Source organism: Mesoplodon bidens, assembly GCF_964165515.1.
Source record: "Mesoplodon bidens genome assembly, chromosome: 17".
Lineage (NCBI taxonomy): Eukaryota > Metazoa > Chordata > Mammalia > Artiodactyla > Ziphiidae > Mesoplodon > Mesoplodon bidens.
In genome coordinates, this window is record NC_138174.1 from 48,491,845 (window position 1) to 48,514,337 (window position 22,493).

Sequence of the window (22,493 nt, forward strand, 5' to 3'; positions counted from 1 at the left end):
CTTGAGAAGAGAACTTTTTGAGCAATGGTTGGTTGTGAAACGTAATGGGCCTCTGGGAAAGAGGCAAGAGACAGGAGGTTAAACCCAGAGGGGCCTGGACGTGACAATCTCAAGCTGAGATCAGGCGATAAAGCTGTAATGTTATCAAAAAGCAAAAACTGCCATGAGTTTCTCAGAAACCTATTTTTGTCCTGGCCTTCCGTATTATTTCAGATATTTATACCCCTACAGGAGTGGTAAATGAGCATCTTGCGAATGAGATTAATCCGACACTCTTGAACTTTTATTCAGCGGCATCAGTGACTTGTAGACATCATTAACCCCTAAATGCGTGAATGTCTCCCTTTTTCAAAGAAGAAAAGTCCTAACCGACCACCACCCAAGGATAAAAAGGGAAACGTACATTTGCCGCTCTCCAAAACTAGGCTGGAAGAAAGGGCAATCACAAGGAAACAGATGCCAGATCTCTAATCTGACTCGCCCTTCCCGTGGGTGAAAGGAAAAGCTCGTCTCCGCATAAGGACTGCTCACCTTGGAGCGCCCTTCTGTGCCACCTCCAACCCTCACAGTGGAGGTAAATCTCCTGAAAACAACATGAGTCACAATGGACTGATGCTCCTGGTGAAATGAAAAATTAACATAATGAAATCTTTTTTTAAAAAATTTATTTATTTATTTATTTATTTTTGGCTGAATTGGGTCTTCGTGGCTGTGCGTGGGCTTTTCTCTAGTTGTGGCGAGCAGAGGCTACTCTTCGTTGTGGCGCAGGGGCTTCTCGTTGCAGTGGCTTCTCTTGTTGTGGAGTATGGGCTCTAGAGTGCAGGCTCAGTAGTTGCGGCTTGTGGGCTCAGTAGTTGTGGCGCGCGGGCTTAGTTGCTCCGCCGCATGTGGGATCTTCCCGGACCAGGGCTCGAACCCGTGTCCCCTGCATTGGCAGGTGGATTCTTAACCACTGCACAACCAGGAAAGTCCTACAATGAAATCTTGCGTCAGGACTTGCCTTTTGGGCCTGCATTCCTTCTTTCTGCTTGGGACATGGTGAATTTACCGAGAAAAGTTTCTGATCAGAGAAAACTTTTTTTTTCAGAGCTGATACAGGCTGTTTAAAGATATTCTTCTTGGGCTTCCCTGGTGGCGCAGTGGTTGAGAGTCCGCCTGCCGACACAGGGGATACGGGTTCGTGTCCCGGTCCGGGAAGATCCCACATGCCACGGAGCTGCTAGGCCCGTGAGCCATGGCCGCTGAGCCTGCACGTCCGGAGCCTGTGCTCCGCAACGGGAGAGGCCACAACAGCAAGAGGCCCACGTACCACAAAAAAAAAAAAAAAAAAAAATGCATTAAATATCAAATATATCACCCCCTACCCTTCTTTGTGTGATCCAGCTAAATGATACCCAGGGAAAGCATATAATGATTTAGGTGATACAAACCACCCCAGTTTCCTGTTACCTTTGATTGAAGAAATCAATGCAAAGCTTGAGGTTTTCAGACCTGGAGAAAGAACACATTCTGACTATGCACCTCACAGGCATCTGACTTAAACCCAGACTAATAAATATAGTACTCCCAAAGCAATAAACCTTTACCTTTGAGTTCTCTGAAATGTCACCAGATTGCTTGAAAGCCACCTGGATGAGTGTACTGTGTCATGACTAACCTTTGCCCAGCAGAAACACAGACTTATCCACCCTTGGACCTGACCTGTGGACAGAGGTCTTCTCTCCCCTTCAACAGAACTCAATCACATGACACCATTACCTTTCAATTAATTGATCTTTCATAAATTTGTTAAGATTTCAAGTAAACAGTAAACAGATTTCAAGTAAAGCCTCTCCCCACAAAGTATTTTTACTTATCAAATTTCATGGATGTCAAACATTTAACTGCCAAATTTTAATTCCTGGAAGGAAACTCTCACTTTTGAATTTTAAGTATTGTTAAGTGTCACAATAGAATGTGTGGCACTGAAATATTTATCATGATGTAACAGCCTTAATTTTCTAATACCCCAAATGCTTCCTCATATCTATTTCCAAAGGGTTAATAATTACAGCAATGCTTCAAGGCTGACATTATAATCAACTTGACTGGAGATAAAAGAAATTAAGGAAATCTGTTCAGTGACAACTAATAATTGGCCTATATAGTGTGATAATGCGGCCAGAGTTAATTTTCATTAAAATTTTCCACAGGATCTATCTGAGCTGTGTCTTGCAAAAATGTATAACTTCGAAGTCAGAAAGCAAATTCAAAGCAAACCAGCAGTCCTCATATTTTTCATACATGGATGGCTTTCAAGAAAGAATAAGATGATTCTTATCATAAATCATTTATGAAGGACTTATCAGGTGAAACAGGCACTGTTTTATCTAAATAGCACCCACCTTAATTTAGAAGAAATGGTTCTAGTGGACGCTGCCAATCCTTGCATCCTCCTCCAGCCCAATCTCCCCATCCCCATAAAGTAGGCCACAATGGAGGGCATGTAATCTCGATGGGACCAGTGACAGATATAGGGGTTGGCATGTGATCCAAGCCAAGTCAATCTGAGTAGCTCCCTAGTATTTTCCAAACAGAAGGAGAGACAAAACTGTTTTCCATTGAGGTCTCAAGCTGTTGAGGAAGTTAGTCTGGTCCACAACAGGTGGACATATCCCTTCACTGGAGAAAGTCAGTCTAGAGTAACACAAAATGAGACCTAGAGGAAAACAGAATTAAAACCAAGATTTAGAGAAAGAGATTCCTGGGGTCTCTGGCTTTAGACATCCTTGGAGATGTGACTAATGATCTCTTGGTGTCCTCCAATTCTGGGGTCACTCAGGATCCTTTCATATGGGTGAGGGGTTTTCACCCTTGCCTCTAAGAGTCCTGACTAGTATACAAGTCTATGAGAATATACATTAATATAGATGTTAAAAATCTGCTAAATATTATATATAACCTGTGGGACTGAGTTCATCTGCTATGACTGAAACCCAAAACAGCAGTTGATTACACAAAACAGAAGTTTATTTCCCTCTCATATAAAAGTCCAGTTGGCAGTGCAGGGCTGTTTTGTTTTGACATTGTGTCACTAAATATCAAAGATTCGGGTCCTTCTATTTTCTTGTTATGCCTTGGGGGCCTCAACCCCATTGTCCAAAATAGTGGCAACTGTATTCCAGGTAGTAGGACTAAATAAGAGAATAAAAGAGCAAGAGGTACACACATACACATGTACACACACACACACACAAATAATGGACGCTCTTTCTCATGGAAGTTTTCCTAAGGAAGTTGCCCCCTCAAAAAAATCTACTTATACCCCACTGACCAGAGCTAGAGGAATTTCTAGAAGCAAGAGAAGCTAAGAAATGTAATCCTGACTCTGTATGGCCACATACCTAGGTTAAAATTCTATTACTAAAGAAGAAGGGAGAACAGAAATCAGGAATAATCTTCATTCTTGTCATAATTGTCAATGATTTATCAGAAAAAAAGGCATCATTCAGAGCTCATCAAAAAAAGAAAAATGAAGGTTAGCTATGTCAGAGTATTTAAATCATGTAACAGTTCTAAAAAGAAGGAACTTAGGTCAAAGTTGCAGAAATATGTACTTAATAAAGAAAAGAGTAGACCAGGTGTTTCAAAAACTTCCCAAATTGAAGAAGCAGATAACCTTCTGATCAACCCCCAAAGACAGTCATGGGACTACAGCTTCTCACTCAAAGAAAACAAAACACTGATGGCAATGCCAGTAAACAACATGGGCGGTCAACACTGAAATTTATACATATTTTTTCCTAATAAACCATGTTAGCTGGTAGTCTTTTAGTAAACTTTTACAGTTCTTTAGAGATAGCAATGGGGCAGCAACCCACAAATAACCACCTAAAACTTATTTCAACCTGTAATATACCCCTGTTCATATTACTCTGGTGTGGTTAAATAGCAGATTTCAAGGACTTAGTACAAAAAATGTAATATAACTCATTAATAATTTTTTACTGATCACATGTTGTAATTATGTTTTGGATATACTAGGCTAAAGTATACTATTAAAATTAATTTCACCTGTTCCTTTTTACTCCTTTTTTTAAAAAAATCCCTTGACTCAGCAAATTTTTATTGAACAAATGTTATGAGCAAGGAAGTGAAACCGTGCACCTCAGATTGGGACTTGAACCCACATGCCAGGACTCGAACCCGGCCAAAACCCAGACTCGGAATCGAACCCACACGGCCGGGACTCGAACCCGGCCAAAACCCAGTCTTCCAGCTGAGATCACACATCTGGTTTCAGGACTTAATGAAGCTCAGGTTCTTGATGTCTCATCACAGAAAGAATTCAGTGAGAGACAAAGTGATGGGTAAGAAGTGGATTTACTGAGAGCGAAACACACTCCACAGACAGAGTGTGGGCCATCACAGAAGGTGAGAAAGGCACCAGGGTATGGGGGTTGTCAGTTTTCATACAGGAGGGTAATTTCATAGGCTAATGAGTGGGAGGAGTTTCCCAGCTATTTTGGGAAGGGGTGGGGATGTCCAGGAATTGGGACACCACCCACTTTTTGATCCTTATGGATCCTTGGAACTGTCATGGCACCTGTGGGTGTGTCATTTAGCTTGCTGATGTGTTACAGTGAATGTATAGTGAGGCTCAAGGTCTAGTGGAAGTCGACTTGTCTGCCATCTTGGACCCATTGGTTTTAATCAGTTTATGTCATGTCCTTGGGCTATGTTATTCTTTCAAAGATTGTGCCCTGCCCCCTTCCCTCCTGTTTCATTCCCCCCTCAGAGATTTTACTCCCATATTCTTATGGGAAGCAGAGGGTGATGGTCCCTCTTCTGTAACTGCTTCAAGGCTCAGTAGGGGCGTCAACCCTGCCTGTCGGGAGTAAAAATCTCCGGATGCCTGATCTAGGGGCCCCAGGGGCAGGACAGCTCCTTGTTTTAAGTCAGTATAGGCTGGAATCCTCGCACAGTCATCATCTTGGTGTAGAACTGTTGTAACTGCTTCCATACTTTCTCTGAATCTCCTTGATGATGAAGCACTTTTTGAAACAGCATCAGAGTACAAAAATATCTATAAATGACAAAAGACTTAAAAGCCATGGTTAAACATCTGATTACAGTGTAATCAATAAAGAAACTTGGTTACAATAACCAGAATTACGAATGATTACATTTAACTTAACATGCCAAATAATCCTCGTTAAATATTTCTCTCTAAGATATCTCAGGGGCCCTCGAAAGTACCCCAAAGTTAGCTAGAACAAAAGAAACTTAATTAAAATTTGATACTTGGGAAGTTTGTCAAAAAGTTTTAAAACACTTGGTCAAATAAGATCATAGGTCACTGTGAGACAATACTTATTTCTTAACCAAAATTACAAAAGATCTCAAAAGCAAATACAGACCACTTAAAGGTAAAGAAACTCATACTATCTGTTATTAAAAGCAGCATTTCAAGAAAACTTTGGAGGGATAAACTAAATCCAGTCTTGTCCGAGCCCACTCCCAACAAAATGCATTTACCCAACTAAACTTAATCCAATCTTAGAAAATCTTGATCACGCACAACTTTTTTCAGTTTTTTTCCCCATTCCTCCCACCTTCTTTTACTGAAAACATACATCTTACTTTCCTTAAAAGTTTTTTTTCCACATTCAGTTACTTTTCTTGTTGACAACTTTATAACAGATAGAATAAGGTTTTATTTGACCTCTAGTAAACCTAGGTACAACAAAAGTATTATACTCAACATTGATGATTTTAAAGACATGTCTATATTAATCTAACCAACAAGTTTAAGCCACCTTCAATACCAGATATCTGTTTAGTATTGAATATTTCCCAGATGAGATGAACCTGAAATTTATTCCGGCCATATTATTTTCTACTTCTGAGTATTTACATAAGTGCTTCATTTTTTTTTCTTTTTAATTATTCTGTATTTGTTACAACTTTTAAAGCAGAATGTGACTTGAGCACTACGTCTCCATTCACAAAACTTGCTCCAAGTCACTTTTCAAACAGCTTTACAACATGCCTAGATGGGCTTATAATTTTGCTACTCTCAACAACACTTTTCTTTGGAAAACAAGCCCTATGTATGGACAGTGACTCCCATCAAGCTGGTTCAATTGAACACACTAATTTCTAGAGGCCTGGCACATGCAGTCAATAACTAGAGGTGAGGGAAGATTTAAAAAGTAAATCCCAGAAGATGAAAGTTGCTTTAAGAAGTATTTTCTTTTAAACATCAAGGTATATACTTCAGAACACTTCAGTGACAGAAGATTTGATCTATGAAAGAATCCGCTTGATAGCTAAACACTTCAGACCACGAAGTTAACATAGGTTACATACACCTTACAACTACTTCAGCGCTTAATTTTTTAAAAGCCAATTAAGTAGAGCTCTTTTATGAATTAATTTTTGGCAATACCGTACACCTACAACACACATATAGATACATATGAACGCACAAACACAGAGGCCTCATAGTTCCCATTCCAAAATTTCAGTCATGAGTCAGGTACAACATAAAACCCATCAGTTACAAGAGGTTGCATTCAAATTTGGCTGCTGACAGATGGAACAAATCAAGGTCACCTATCTAGATGGCTAAACCCTTTTTACCAGTGTTTACAGACAAGACACTTCTTAGGATTTCTATTTATCCTTGACAAGTCAAGCTCTAAATTTTTTTAAGCTTATTTTATCTTTTTCAACACCTTTATTGGAGCATAATTGCTTTACAATGGCGTGTTAGTTTCTGCTTTATAACAAAGTGAATCAGCTATACATATACATATATCCCCATATCTCCTCCCTCTTGCGTCTCCCTCCCACCCTCCCTAGCCCACCCCTCTAGGTGGTGAGCTGAACTCCCAGTGCTATGCGGCTGCTTCCCACTAGCTATCTATTTTACATTTGATAGTATATGTAAATCCATGCCACTCTCTCACTTAAGTTCTAAATTACTTTACCCTCTTTTTAAAAAATTTGCATTTAAAAAGATGGCAGAGATAAGGGTTCCTGAGAAGACGAGATAGGACACTTGCATCTCAAAGATATAGGCAAGTTCCTCCTAGGAGGACTTTGTTTCCCCTTTAATACTTAAAATCCTCTTAGGATAAATAGGGAAGGCTTTGGGAGTGGTAAAAGGATTGGTGGGCTTTGCATTATTTTTAGAGCCACACCTCTGGTCCTGTAGAGACTATATTTGTAGGACTTCCCTGGTGGTGCAGTGGTTAAGAATCTGCCTGCCAATGCAGGGGACACGGGTTCGAGCCCTGGTCCGGGAAGATCCCACATGCCAGGACTCGAACCCAGCCAAAACCCAGATTGGGACTCAAACCCACGCGGCCAAGACTCGAACCCGGCCAAAACCCAGGTTGGGACTCGAACCCACGTGGCCAGGACTCGAACCCAGCCAAAACCCAGATTGGGACTCAAACCCACGCGGCCAAGACTCGAACCCGGCCAAAACCCAGGTTGGGACTCGAACCCACGTGGCCAGGACTCGAACCCAGCCAAAACCCAGATTGGGACTCGAACCCACGCAGCTGGGACTCGAACCTGGCCAAAACCCAGTCTTCCAACTGAGATCACACACCTGGTTTCAGGTCATAATGAAGCTCAGGTTCTTGATGTCTCATCACAGAAAGAATTCAGCGAGACAAAGTGATGGGTAAGAAGTGGATTTATTTAGAGAGAAACACAGTCCACAGACAGAGTGTGAGCCATCTCAGAAGATGAGAAAGGCACCAGGGCATGGGGGTTGTCAGTTTTCATAGAGGAGGGTAATTTCATAGGCTAATGAGTGGGAGGAGTTTCCCAGCTATTTTGGGAAGGGGTGGGGATGTCCAGGAATTGGGACACCACCCACTTTTTGATCCTTATGGATCCTTGGAACTGTCATGGCGCCTGTGGGTGTGTCATTTAGCTTGCTGATGTGTTACAGTGAGTGTATAGTGAGGCTCAAGATCTAGTGGAAGTCGACTTTTCTGCCATCTTGTACTCATTTGGTTTTAATCAGTTTATGTCATGTCCTTGGGCTATGTTATTCTTTCAAAGGTTGTGCCCTGCCCCTCCCTCCTGTTTCAGAAGTATTCTTTTTTTTAAGATATATTAACATATAACATTATATTAGTTTCAGGTATACATCATAATGATTCGATATGTGCATATATTGTGAAATGATCCGGATATAAGTCTAGTTAACATCCATCACCATACATAACTCACAAAATGTTTTTCTCTTGTGATGAAAACTTTTAAGATCTACTCTTTTAACAACGTACTCTTTTAACAACTTTCAATAATATAATACAGTGTTATTAAATACAATGTCCATGCTATACATTACATCAACATGACATTTATCTTATAGCTGGAATTTTGTACTTTTTAACCACCTTTTTGTTTCTGTTAAAGTGGTTCCTAGAACTTTTTAAATGACATATGTGACTCACATTATATTTCAATTAGACAGCACTGCTTTAGAATTCTATTCCCTATATACCCTTCAAGGGAAAGTTAAATGTTAGGAACTCTATCAAAAGCCTATCCTGAATTCTTTAAATAGAAATTATATCCCTCCCACCCATGGCATACAGTTGGCACTCAATAAATATTTCCTTAATAAACTGCTAGAACATTTTGTTTTTAACCTCATGGTACTTACATTCTGACTTGTCTGTAATTTGTCTTCTTCCTTGTGTCTCCTACAAGATTCTAAAATTCCTTGCTTAAAACTCTCTCTTGGGCTTCCCTGGTGGCGCAGTGGTTGAGAGTACGCCTGCCGATGCAGGGGACACGGGTTCGTGCCCCGGTCCGGGAAGATCCCACATGCCGCGGAGCGGCTGGACCCGTGAGCCATGGCCGCTGAGCCTGCGCGTCCGGAGCCTGTGCTCCGCAATGGGAGAGGCCACAACAGTGAGAGGCCCGCGTACCGCAAAAAAAAAAAAAAAAAACCTCTCTCTTATTTCATTATCTATTTCCTGGACGCAGAGTCTGTCCACTTCCCTGAACTATTCTGCCTCATCTCCTGCTCTCCTGCTCTTAAGCCATTTCTTAACTTATCTCCAGTGAGTTACTATATTACTTCCTGGATACCCCTGCAGCACTGCTTCAAGTCAACCTGGCAGGAACTCCCCCGTTTCTTGAAAACACTACTTCAATTTGGCAACATGAAGAGATGAAGGGGGAAAAAAAAGGAAAAAAAAATAAAAACAGTGAAAAGACATGCTACTGCAAAAGATAAGAATATGAGCCCACATTTTTGAAAACTCAATTACAATAAAAATATTTCCTTACACAAATAACAGTTAAATGGTTTTCTTGTGAATAATCTACAAGTCTGTGGGCTGATTCAGGAAAAAACTTTTTGAGAGAGGTTACTCCTGCAATGTTTCTGAAATAAACAAACAAAAATAACTTATAATTATAAAAAAACAAAGCAAACAAACAAACAAAAAAACTCATGTTATGGTATGATTAAAAAAACCTAAGGACGAAATGAGAGAGTAACATTGACATATATACACTACCAAATGTAAAATGGATGGTTAATGGGAAGCAGCTGCATAGCACAGGGAGATCAGCTCGGTGGTGCTTTGTGATGACCTAGAGGGGTGGGATAGGGAGGGTGGGAGGGAGATGCAAGAGGGAGGGGATATGGGGATATATGTATACGTATAGCTGATTCACTTGTTGTACAACACAAACTAACACAACATTGTAAAGCAATCATACTCCAATAAAGATGTTTAAAAAAAACAACCTAAGGAAAAATCTTTCAGAAACCTCCTTGCCTTTCTTAAATACTCCTAAAAATGTTGACGACCTATAAATACTGGATAAACACAAATGCTGTCTTTTAGCTTAGTGAAGAGAATGTGAAGAATATAACAGCATCACTAACAAATCTGCCCTGAAAACTGCCTGTAGGGCATAACCGCCTCTCAGGCTTATCAGCAGAGATAAGATGCCCTCAGAGAACAGGAACAAGTGAGATGGAGGACAAAGCCACGCTGCTCTTTAGCCTGGGAGGCCCTTTGCCCACATTCCCCTCTGACTAACACAATTCCCTGTAGGAAAATTTCCTTCCAGAGCCCTTTCCAACTGGTGCCTGACCCAGGAGCCAAGCAGCCTAACACACCCTTCCAAATCAACCACAGCATCCCTTGCTTCCCCACGAAGGGCACTTAACATATTATTTTTAGTTACCTAATGGCATCTGTCTCACAGATGTGTCTCATGCCTTTTTCTCTGTCCATACAACAAAGCTTATATTGTGAGCCATATATTGGCTCACACTCAATATATGTTTGTAAAATGAGTGAACAAATGAATGAGCAAACAAATAAAGAGAAAATGGTGGTTCTGCCCACCTTCTTAGATCAGAATACTAAATAGGTTCTTGCCCAAATCCAGAGTGTCTTCATTTGGGGAAACAGTACTAATCAAATTATGAATGCCACCTGAAAAGCAGGTGTCTACGCCAAAAGGAAAAGATGATAAGAGGCTTTGCATAGCCATCACTAATGGAAAACAGGAACAACCTGTAAATGAATATTGGGGAATGTCAGCTCTTCATAAGTAATATTTGCTGTGGACTTATTCTGTGCACTTTCTAGAAAATAAAAGCTAACGTTGATCGAGTACCTGTTATGTGCCAGGTGCTGTTCTACATGCTTTATACATTTTATGTCCTTTAATCCTCACAACCATCCTTTGAGCTAATTCTATTATTATCCTCATTTTACTGATAAGAAATTGTCGTAGATTCTGCAGATTTACATAACCACACACTAAATCACATTAACTGGATGAAGAAAGTGAAGATGACAATTTCCAACCTTGAGAGAAGGATAAGATCAAAGTAGTTTTGATAATAACACTAAGTTGATATCAAACATTGGGTTTCCTTATGATTAGCTGTATACACTACAAAGCTGCCATGGCCTGCTTTGACCTTAAACTATTTGCAGTGTTTTTATAAACATCATCAGTCTAATTCTGTCTTACAAGGCTTATCCACAAATATTAGATGGAAAACAAAAAGATTAGTAAAGACTCCCTCTTACGAGAACACTGGAATCACAACTAACTGCTGAACAATCATCAACAGGAAGACACTGGAACTCACCAAGAAATATACTCCACATCCAAAGACAAAGGAGAAGCCACAAGGAGACGGTAGGAGCGGCGCAATCACAGTAAAATCAAATCCTATAATTGCTGGGTGGGTGACTCACAAACTGGAGAACACTTACACCACAGAAGTCCACCCAGTGGAGTGAAGGTTCTGAGCCCCACATCAGGCTTCCCAACCTGGGGGTCCAGCAATGGGAGGAGGAATTCTTGAGAAACAGACTTTGAAGGCTAGGATTTGATTGTAGGACTTCAACAGGACTGGGGGAAACAGAAACTCCACTCTTGGAGGGCACACACAAAGTAGTGTGCACATCAGGACCCAGGGGAAGGAGCAGTGACCCCATAGGAGACTGAACCAGACCTACTGGCTAGAGTTGGAGAGTCTCCTGGAGAGGCAGGGAGTGGCTATGTCTCACCGTGAGGACAAGGACACTGGCAGCAGAAGTTCTGGGAGGTACTCCTTGGCATGAGCCCTTCCAGAGTCCCATTAGCCCCACAAAAGACCCCGGGTAGGCTCCAGTGTTGGGTCGCCTCAGGCTGAACAAGCAACAGGGAGGGAACCCAGCCCCACCCATCAGCAGACAAGCAGATTAAAGTTTTACTGAGCTCTGCCCACCAGAGCAACAGCTTTACCCACCACCAGTCCCTCCCATCAGGAAACTTGCACAAGCCTCTTAGATAGCCTCATCCACCAGAGGGCAGACAGCAGAAGCAAGAAGAACTACAGTCCTGCAGCCTGTGGAACAAAAACCACATTCACAGAAAGATAGACAAGATGCAAAGGCAGAGGGCTATGTACCAGATGAAGGAACAAGATAAAACACTAGAAAAACAACTAAATGAAGTGGAGATAGGCAACCTTCCAGAAAAAGAATTCAGAATAATGATAGTGAAGATGATCCAGGACCTCAGAAAAAGAATGGAGACAAAGATCGAGAAGATGCAAGAAATGTTTAACAAAGACGTGGAAGAATTACAGAACAAACAAACAGAAGAATTAAAGGACAAACAAACAGAGATGAACAATATAATAACTGAAATGAAAAATACACTAGAAGGAATTAATAGCAGAATAACTGAGGCAGAGGAATAAGTGACCTGGAAGACAGAATGGTGGAATTCACTGCCGTGGAACAGAATAAAGAGAAAAGAATGAAAAGAAATGAAGACAGCCTAAGAGACCTCTGGCACAACATTAAACACAACAACATTTGCATTATAGGGGTCCCAGAAAGAGAAGAGAGACAGAAAGGACCCGAGAGAATATTTGAAGAGATTATAGTCAAAAACTTCCCTAACATGGCAAAGGAAATAGCCACCCAAGTCCAGGAAGTGCAGAGAGTCCCATACAGGATAAACCCAAGGAGAAACACGTTGAGACACACAGTGGTCAAATTGACAAAGATTAAAAACAAAGAAAAATTATTGAAAGCAACCAGGGAAAAACGATAAATAACATACAAGGGAACTCCCATAAGGTTAACAGCTGATTTCTCAGCAAAAATTCTACAAGCCAGAAGGGAGTGGCATGACATATTTAAAGTGATGAAAGGGAAGAACATACAACCAAGATTACTCTACCTGGCAAAGATCTCATTCAGATTCAATGAAGAAATCAAAAGTTTTACAGACAAGCAAAAGGTAAGAGAATTCAGCACCACCAAACCAGCTCTACAACAAATGCTAAAGGAACTTCTCTAAGTGGGAAACACAAGAGAAGAACAGGACCTACAAAAACAAACCCAAAACAATTAAGAAAATGGTAATAGGAACAAACATATCGATAATTACCTTAGACGTGAATGGATTAAATGCTCCAAACAAAAGACACAGGCTTGCTGAAAGGACACAAAAACAAGACCCATATATATGCTCTCTACAAGAGACCCAATTCAGACCTAGGGACACATACAGAATGGAAGTGAGGATTGGAAAAAGATATTCCATGCAAATGGAAATCAAAAAAGCTGGAGTAGCAATACTCATATCAGATAAAATGGACTTTAAAATAAAGAAGGTTACAAGAGACAAGGAAGGACACTACATAATGATGAAGGGATCAATCCAAGAAGAAGATATATCAATTATAAATATATATGCACCCAACATAGGAGCACATCAATACATAAGCCAACTGCTAACAGCTATGAAAGAGGAAATTAACAGTAACACAATAATAGTGGGGGACTTTAACACCTCACTTACACCAATGGACAAATCATCCAAACAGAAAATTAATAAGGAAACACAAGTGTTAAATGACACAATAGACCAGATAGATTTGACTGATATTCACAGGACATTCTATCCAAACACAGCAGATTACACTTTCTTCTCAAGTACACACAGAACATTCTCCAGGATAGATCACATCTTGGGTCACAAATCAAGCTTCAGTAAATTTAAGAAACTTGAAATCAAATAGAGCATCTTTTCTGACCACAAGGCTAGGAGATAAGAAATGAATTACAGGAAAAAAATGTAAAAAACACAAACACATAGACGCTAAACAATACATTATAAATAACCAAGAGATCACTGAAGAAATCAAAGAGGAAATCAAAAAATACCTAGAGACAAATGACAATGAAAACACGACAATCCAAAACCTATGGGATTCAGCAAAAGCAGTTCTAAGAGGAAAGTTATAGCAATACAATCCTACCTCAAGAAACAAGAAAAAGCTCAAATAAACTATCTAACCTTACACCCAGAAGAACTAGTGAAAGAAGAACCAAAAAAAAACCCAAACTTAGTAGAAGGAAACAAATCATAAAGATCAAAGCAGAAATAAATGAAATTGAAACAAAGAAAACAATAGTAAAGATTAATCAAACTAAAAGCTAGTTCTCTGAGAAGATAAACAAAATTGATAAACCATTATCCAGACTCATCAAGAAAAAGAGGGAGAGGACTCAAATCAATAAAATCAGAAATGAAAAAGGAGAAGTTACAACAGACACCACAGAAATACAAAGCATCCTAAGAGACTACTACAAGCAACTCTGTGCCAATAAAATGCAAAACCTGGAAGAAATGGACAAATTCTTAGAAAGCTATAACCTTCCAAGACTGAACCAGGAAAAAATAGAAAATATGAACAGACCACTCACAAGTAATGAAATGGAAACTGTGATTAATAATCTTCCAGCAAACAAAAGTCCAGAACCAGATGGCTTCACAGTTGAAATCTAGCAAACATTTAGAGAAGAGCTAACACCCATCCTTCTCAAACTCTTCAAAAAAATTGCAGAGGAAGGAACACTCCCAAACTCATTCTATGAGGCCACCACCACCCTGATACCAAAGCCAGACAAAGATACTAAAAAAAAATAAAATTACAGACCAATATCACTGATGAATATAGATGCAAAAATCCTCCACAAAATACTAGCAAACAGAATCCAACAACACATTAAAAGGACCATACACCATGATCAAGTGGGATTTATCCCAGGGATGCAAGGATTCTTCAATACACGCAAATCAATCAATGTCATACACCATATTAACAAACTGAAGAAGGAAAAACATATGATCATCTCAACAGATGCAGAAAAAGCTTTTGACAAAATTCAACACCCATTTATAATAGAAACTCTCCAGAAAGTGGGCATAGAGGGAACCTACCTCAACATAATAAAGGCCATATACGACAAACCCACAGCAAACATCATTCTCAATGGTGAAAAACTGAAAGCATTCCATCTAAGATCAGGAACAAGACAATGATGTCCACTCTTACCACTATTATTCAACATAGTTTTGGAAGTCCTAGCCACAGCAATCAGAAAAGAAAAAGAAATAAAAGGGATCCAAATTGGAAAGGAAGAAGTAAAACTGTCACTGTATGCAGATGACATGATACTATACATAGAGAATCCTACAGATGTTACCAGAAAACTACTAGAGCTAATCAATGAATTTGGTAAGGTTGCAGGATACAAAATTAATGCACAGAAATCTCTTGCATTCCTATACACTAATGATGAAAAATCTGAAAGAGAAATTAAAGAAACCCTCCCATTTACCACTGCAACAGAAAGAATAAAATACCTAGGAATAAACCTACCTAGGGAGAGAAAAGACCTGTATTTAGAAAACTATAAGACACTGATGAAAGAAATTAAAGATGATACCAACAGATGGAAAGATATACCATCTTCTTGGATTGGAAGAATCAATATTGTGAAAATGACTATACTACCCAAAGCAATCTACAGATTCAATGCAAACCCTATCAAATCACCAATGGCATTTTTTACAGAACTAGAACAAAAAATCTTAAAATTTGTATGGAGACAAAAAAGACCTCGAATAGCCAAAGCGTTTTTTCTTCAGGGAAAAAAACGGAGCTGGAGGACTCAGGCTCCCAGACTTCAGACTATACTACAAAGCTACAGTAATCAAGACAATATGGTAATGGTACAAAAACAGAAATATAGATCAACGGAACAGGATAGAAAGCCCAGAGATAAACCCACGCACCTATGGTCAACTAATCTATGACAAAGGAGGCAAGGACATATAATGGAGAAAGGACAGTCTCTTCAAGAAGTGGTGCTGGGAGAACTGGACAGCTACATGTAAAGAATGAAATTAGAACACTCCCTAACACCATACACAAAAATAAACTCAAAATGGATTCAGGACCTAAATGTAATAAGACCGGAAACTATAAAACTCTTAGAGGAAAACATAGGAAGAACACTCTTTGACATAAATCACAGCAAGATCTTTTTTGATCCACCTCCTAGAGTAATGGAAATAGAAACAAAAATAAACAAATGGGACCTAATGAAACTTAAAAGCTTTTGCACAGCAAAGGAAACTACAAACAAGACGAAAAGACAGCCCTCAGAATGGGAGAAAATATTTGCAAACAAATCAACAGACAAAAGATTAATCTCCAAAATATATAAACAGCTCATGCAGCTCAATATTAAAAAAACAAACAACCCAATCAGAAAATGGGCAGAAGACCTAAATAGGCATTTCTCCAAAGAAGACATACAGATGGCCAAGAAGCACATGAAAAGCTGCTCAACATCACTAATTATTAGAGAAATGCAAATCAAAACTAAAATGAGGTATCACCTCACACCAGTTAGAATGGGCATCATCAGAAAATCTACAAACAACAAATGCTGGAGAGGGTATGGAGAAAAGGGAACCCTCTTGCACTGTTGGTGGGAATGTAAATTGATACAGCCACTATGGAGAACAGTACGGAAGTTCCTTAAAAAACTAAAAATAGAATTACCATATGACCCAGCAATCCCATTACTGGGCATATACCCAGAGAAAACCATAATTCAAAAAGACACATTCCTCCAAATGTTCATTGCAGCACTATTTACAATAGCCAGGACATGGAAGCAACCTAAACGCCCATCGACAGATGAATGGATAAAGAAGTTGTGGTACATATATACGATGGAATATTACTCAGCCATAAAAAGGAACGAAATTGGGTCATTTGTAGAGATGTGGAAGGATCTAGAGACTGTCATACAGAGTGAAGTAAGTCAGAAAGAGAAAAACAAATATCGTATATTAATGCATATATGTGGAACCTAGAAAAATGGTACAGTTGAACTGGTTTGCAGGGCAGAAATTGAGACACAGATGCAGAGAACAAACATATGGATATCAAGGGGGGAAAGTGTCAGGTGGGTGGTGGTGTGATGAACTGGGAGATTGGGATTGACGTATATACACTAATATGTATAAAATGGATAACTAATAAGAACCTGCTGTATAAAAAAATAAATAAAATTCAAAAAAAAGATTAGTAAAGTTTTTAATGAACAGCTGCATTATCAAATATCTAATATCAGTATCTACTAGGTCAAGCTACCAATAACATCATCTTAAACATGTAGATTCAAATGACTACATTGTAGTTTAGGGCAATGAATTTGGACCACAAACCACAACTACTATTTAGCATGTCTAAAAAGAATGCACTACAAGAACAGTTTTTACAAATGCTTTTTATATGGTTTCATATGTTTTTATGAAAATGACACCTGTACTTCCCTGGTGGCATGGTGGTTAAGAATCCGCCTGTCAATTCAAGGGACACAGGTTCAAGCCCTGGTCCAGGAAGGTCTCTCATGCCGCAGAGCAACTAAGCCCGTGCACCACAACTACTGAGCCTGCACTCCAGAGCTCACGAGCCACAGCTACTGAGCCCACGTGCTGCAACTACTGAAGCCCAAGTGCCTAGAGCCCATGCTACGCAACGAGAAGCCACCGCAATGAGAAGCCCATGCACTGCAACGAAGAGTAGCCCCCGCTCGTTGCAACTAGAGAAAGCCCTTGCAGAGCAACAAAGACCCGATGCAACCAAAAATAAATAAATAAGTAAATTTTTTTAAAGAATTACTTTCTGCTCTATTTTTTCAAAAAATGACACCTGCTGTAAAATAATAAAATGTGGGTTTATATAGCTTTACTGTTTTTTCTTAATGATATATGCTCATTGTAAAATAAAATAATAAAGATAAATATAAATAAGAAAATACTCATCCAGAGATGACCACCACTGAAATTTTAGTAAACACCCTCTGGATATCTCTCGTGCACAGATAATTAAAGTATAAAATTTTGAATAAATAGGATCATTCTAAACACAAAGACTTGTGACCCCCGCACAGCCCCCCCTCCCCGTTTGGTGCTTGAAAACATGGCTTAAGCACTTTTCCATCTCAATAATTAGGGATCTTTATCATCGTTTTTAAAGTGCTTTCTAGAACAGCAATTCTCATTCTTTAACATTGTTGAGAGACTTCAAAGAGCTTTTGTGTGTGGTTATGTTAATTAATATTTACCATTTTAGAAGTTACAGGTGAGAAAATTTTAAATATTTATTAATTTGTTCATTTAAAATAACAACAAATCATTGCACATGAACTTAAGTGATGTATTTTCTTTAAAGATAGTTTAGTTTTTTAAACAAAATTTTGTGAGAAGATTGATATTGTTTAACATTTTTGCAAATCTCTTTGATGTCTGACAACAGAAGGCAGCTAGATTTTCTTAACTGTTTCTGTATTCAATCTGCTGCAATATGTTGTTTTGGTTCAAGTACAGGAAAAAAGCCTCCAGCCTCACATAAATATATATATAGGGAAAATGAAGGATTTTAAGACCTTGTCTAATAATTGTGTATAGTCTCTATTAACACTATCCCCAAATCCAACAAATGATAGTTTCTTAAAGATGTGCTGCAATGCAAAATCTAGAGCTATATCATTGAACTTTCTGTACTCTGTTCCATTAAAATCCATTTCTGGGCTCCCCTGGTGGTGCAGTGCTTGAGTCCGCCTGCCGATGCAGGGGACATGGGTTCGTGCCCTGGTCCGGGAAGATCCCACATGCCGCGGAGCGGCTGGGCCCGTGAGCCATGGCCACTGAGCCTGCGCGTCCGGAGCCTGTCCTCCGCAGCGGGAGAGGCCACAACGGTGAGAGGCCCGCGTAACGCAAAAAAAAAAAAAAAAAAAAAAATCCATTTCTTTATCTCGCTCTTCAAATGGATCCTTTACCAATACATGACTTCATAACTCATACATTGGTGTTTTGGAAAATATTAGTTCACTGAGTTATACAAATGTTGACATTTGACACATTTTATTAAATATTATCAAAATATGACTTCTGTTAATATCATCCATACAACTGTACAAATGCTTTTCCTCTAGACAACCATTGTATTTGAGTGTGCAGTTCCCATTTTGTCACCTATATTACATATGTAAATATAAATTTGTTCTCAGGAGACAAAATTTAATAAATTGAATAATTTCTACTCAGCCATCAAGGACATTCTCAAATGGACCTGGCCTTCTTTTTAACTGTGAATTCTTGGTGGTGACAAATACAGTGACCACTAGTAGAGTTTGGTGCCAGTACACTGATTCATGCTAAGGCATCAGCAGTTTTATCTACCATCACTTTTATACCAGCAGTACAAATGTCAACATAGTGAAAAAGACACATTACACCTTAACATGATGAAAGTAGCTTTTCTGACCCACTGAAAGCATCTCAGGGAACCCAGAGTTCTACAGCCACATGTGAGAACCATGGTTAATAGAGTATTCTACAATGCCCGCGGTAATAAAGTACTAAAACATTAACCTAAGTTATCTCCACTACATTCAATTATTTGTTAAACTTATGGACATACAGGTTATAATCAAAATTTAATGCCTTCCAAAATTGTTCAAACAGGCTCCAAAACCAGTTCTCCAATTTACTGGCTATATGGTCTCATACAAACATATTATTAACTTCCCTAGAACTGTCATCTTTTTTCATATATAAAGTGGTTTAATGAGACTTGCTTCAAATGATTATTGTAAGGATTAAATGAGAGAATACATATGTTTGGCCCATAAGTGCTCACTAAATGGTAGCCATTGTTGCTTACCATCTATTCTGGGTTCAAATAGTTTGGATTTTTTTTTTTTAATGGACAGACAGACTGAAATATTCCAGACTTTTCTTCTCATCCTAAAACAGGAAAGCAATATGCTTACTTGAATCTTATCTTTATGACAGCTAGAACCATATGATGCATTGCTAGGGATGGAGATATTCCTCAAGGATGTAATGATGGAATGAAATGAAATGAATGAAAGCTTAAGGATGCTGCATGTGAACATCAAAGAGATTTACAAAAAGACCATAAAATTACAGCAAACCTCAAGGTATATGAGTCAGCAATTGTCAACAGACAAAATCTCATCTTTCTCTGTGACTTGGTTTGTCGGAATCACTGTGTGTGTGTGTGTGTGTGTGTGTGTGTGTGTTTGTGTATGGATAGATAGATAGAGCTTTTGCAAGTTCCTCTTTCCACATCCAATCACCTATCTGCATCTGTGCGTTCATACTCTGCCTTGTCTCCCATACTGTGAATGAACACACTGTTAGTGAAGGCCACCCTACACACACACACACACACACACAGACACACAAACTTGGACATCAGATGCCATCACCTCTTGCTTACTCCTGAAACCTTTGTCTTCTCACTTTTGACCTTCCTCCTACTAAGGTGGTCCCTGGAATGCTACACTTAACCACCTTTTAACTATAGCAACTAATATTTTTGTGGGTTTTAATATTTATATAATAAAATGTCTATAGGGCTTATTGTGTGGCAGCCCCTGTTCCAAACATTTGACAAGTATGAATCGATGGACATCCTTTGCGGTACTAGATACACCAGATAATATACTACCCACTGCCACCCACGTGGCTTGCTATGAACAGGCCAAGTCTACAAAATGTAGACATTTCAATACCTTACAAAGTACGTGTCAACTAGTTTTAAGTTGACTTATAAAATTACCTTATGAGGACAGCAGGACAAGTGTAATTCACTTACAGAAGTAAACCCAAGTTTACTATCATCGCAGACGTGTCTATTTTGAGCTCAAATCATTACCATATTACTTTCTTATTAGCCCGGATTTAGCAGGATCATGGTTTAGATTCCACAGATTTTAGACCTTGCCAGGGCCCTTATGAACTTTGAGAAAATACATAACATTATTAAACACAAGAGGTCATCAAAAGTATTGACATTCGTGAAAAGAGCAATGGTAATTCTGGCTCTTTATGAAATCAGTTTGACAGATATTTCAGATGTGATAGTTTCAAAAAAATAAGAGGCCTTCCCTGGTGGCGCAGTGGTTAAGAATCCGCCTGCCAATGCAGGGGACACGGGTTCGAGCCCTGGTCCTGGCAGATCCTACAGGCCGCGGAGCAACTAAGCCCGTGCGTCACAACCACTGAAGCCCGCCTGCCTAGAGCCCGTGCCCCGCAACAAGAGAAGCCACCACAATGAGGGGCCCACACACCGCAACGAAGAGTAGCCCCCACTCGCCACAACTAGAGAAAACCCACGTACAGCAACGAGACCCAATGCAGCCAAAAATAAATAAAAAAATAAAATAAATAAATTTTTTAAAAATTAAGAAATGCTTAAAAAAACTAAGAAAAATACAGAAAAGCATAAAAGAGTGCTCAGCAAGAACCACCTACATGTCAACTACTTGCTAGAATATATACCTTATTACTAAATAACACAAATAATTATATTTCATATTTCAAATACAACAGAAGCCAGATTTGCCAGCCAATCTTTTTAGAAAATTAAAAAGAATGTAGCTAGCTGTTTTGTTTGGTTCATGTTTTATTTCTCAGTATAAGTCAAATCAAATATGTTCTTGCCAGTGACCCTGAACCCTGGAAGCAACGCTACTGTGCTTTCACTACACAAACATAATGTAGACTTTGAGTTGAAGAGAAACAACAATAGAAACAGGACTATATCTAATTAATTTCATTCAACAAACAATATCGAGCAGTTCCTATGGGCAAAGCCCTTGCTAGATTTGGCAAAGCGTACAGTAGGTGGAAATATCACCGCATTCAAAAAGATTGCATCCAGTTATAAACCAATGTCATCTCGATTTTAAAGAATAAATTTTAAAAGATGATTATCTCAGGAGGAAAAAAAAAGATTGCATTATTGCATTCAGTATAGAGGTTGCCAAGTGCACAAACAATCATTTACAGAGGAGAGGCACTAAATACAGAGATTTTGCATATAGAAGTGTATGAATTAAAAAATGACTTTATCGGGACTTCCCTGGCGGTCCAGTGGTTAAGACTTCACCTTCCAGTGCAGGGGGTGTGGGTTCAAGCCCTGGTCAGGGAGCTAAGATCCCACATGCCTCATGGCCAAAAAACCAAAGCATAAAAAAGAAGCAATATTGTAACAAATTCAATAAAGCCTTTAAAAATGGTCCACATCAAAAAAAAATCTTTCAAAAATGAATTTATCAAATTTTAATATGTCTTCTGAAAAAATTATTGCCATTCCTTTAAATATTAAAGTAGTCCTATGAGGGAAGTTTAAGGACAAAGTAGAAGTTTTCTAAAATCCAAAGGGATGGGAACCCAGCAGGTACATGTACTGGTTTGTGTCTACCAAGCCATGGACAAAGTTAAGCCTGAAAAGGATTCATCTTCTGCTGTTTCTCCCCAGTGACTTCTCCCCATAGAGGCTGTGGCTCTTAACTCTGTGGAATATCTAAACAGGAATGATGTGTAAAAAGCTGACTCTTGGGGCCTCCCTGGTGGCGCAGTGGTTGAGAGTCCGCCTGCCGATGCAGGGGATACGGGTTCGTGCCCCGGTCTGGGAGGATCCCATATGCCGCGGAGCGGCTGGGCCCGTGAGCCATGGCCGCTGGGCCTGCGCATCCGGAGCCTGTGCTCCGCAACGGGAGAGGCCACAACAGTGAGAGGCCCGCATACCACAAAAAAAA

At 39.4% G+C, this 22,493-nt stretch overlaps 1 protein-coding gene across 2 annotated transcripts in view; it reads right to left on the reverse strand.

Annotated features, from left to right (window-relative positions):
• Window positions 1-22,493, reverse strand: part of TBC1D4 (TBC1 domain family member 4) — a 223,689-nt gene that overhangs the window by 106,653 nt on the left and 94,543 nt on the right. Inside the window, exon 1 of one of the 2 annotated variants that reach the window (XM_081214742.1) lies at window positions 532-604. The exons of the other annotated variant lie outside the window; for it this stretch is intronic. The gene's annotated coding sequence lies outside the window, so the exon portion shown is untranslated. Of the gene's footprint in view, window positions 1-531; window positions 605-22,493 lie in introns of those variants that run through there. 2 annotated transcript variants of the gene reach the window in all.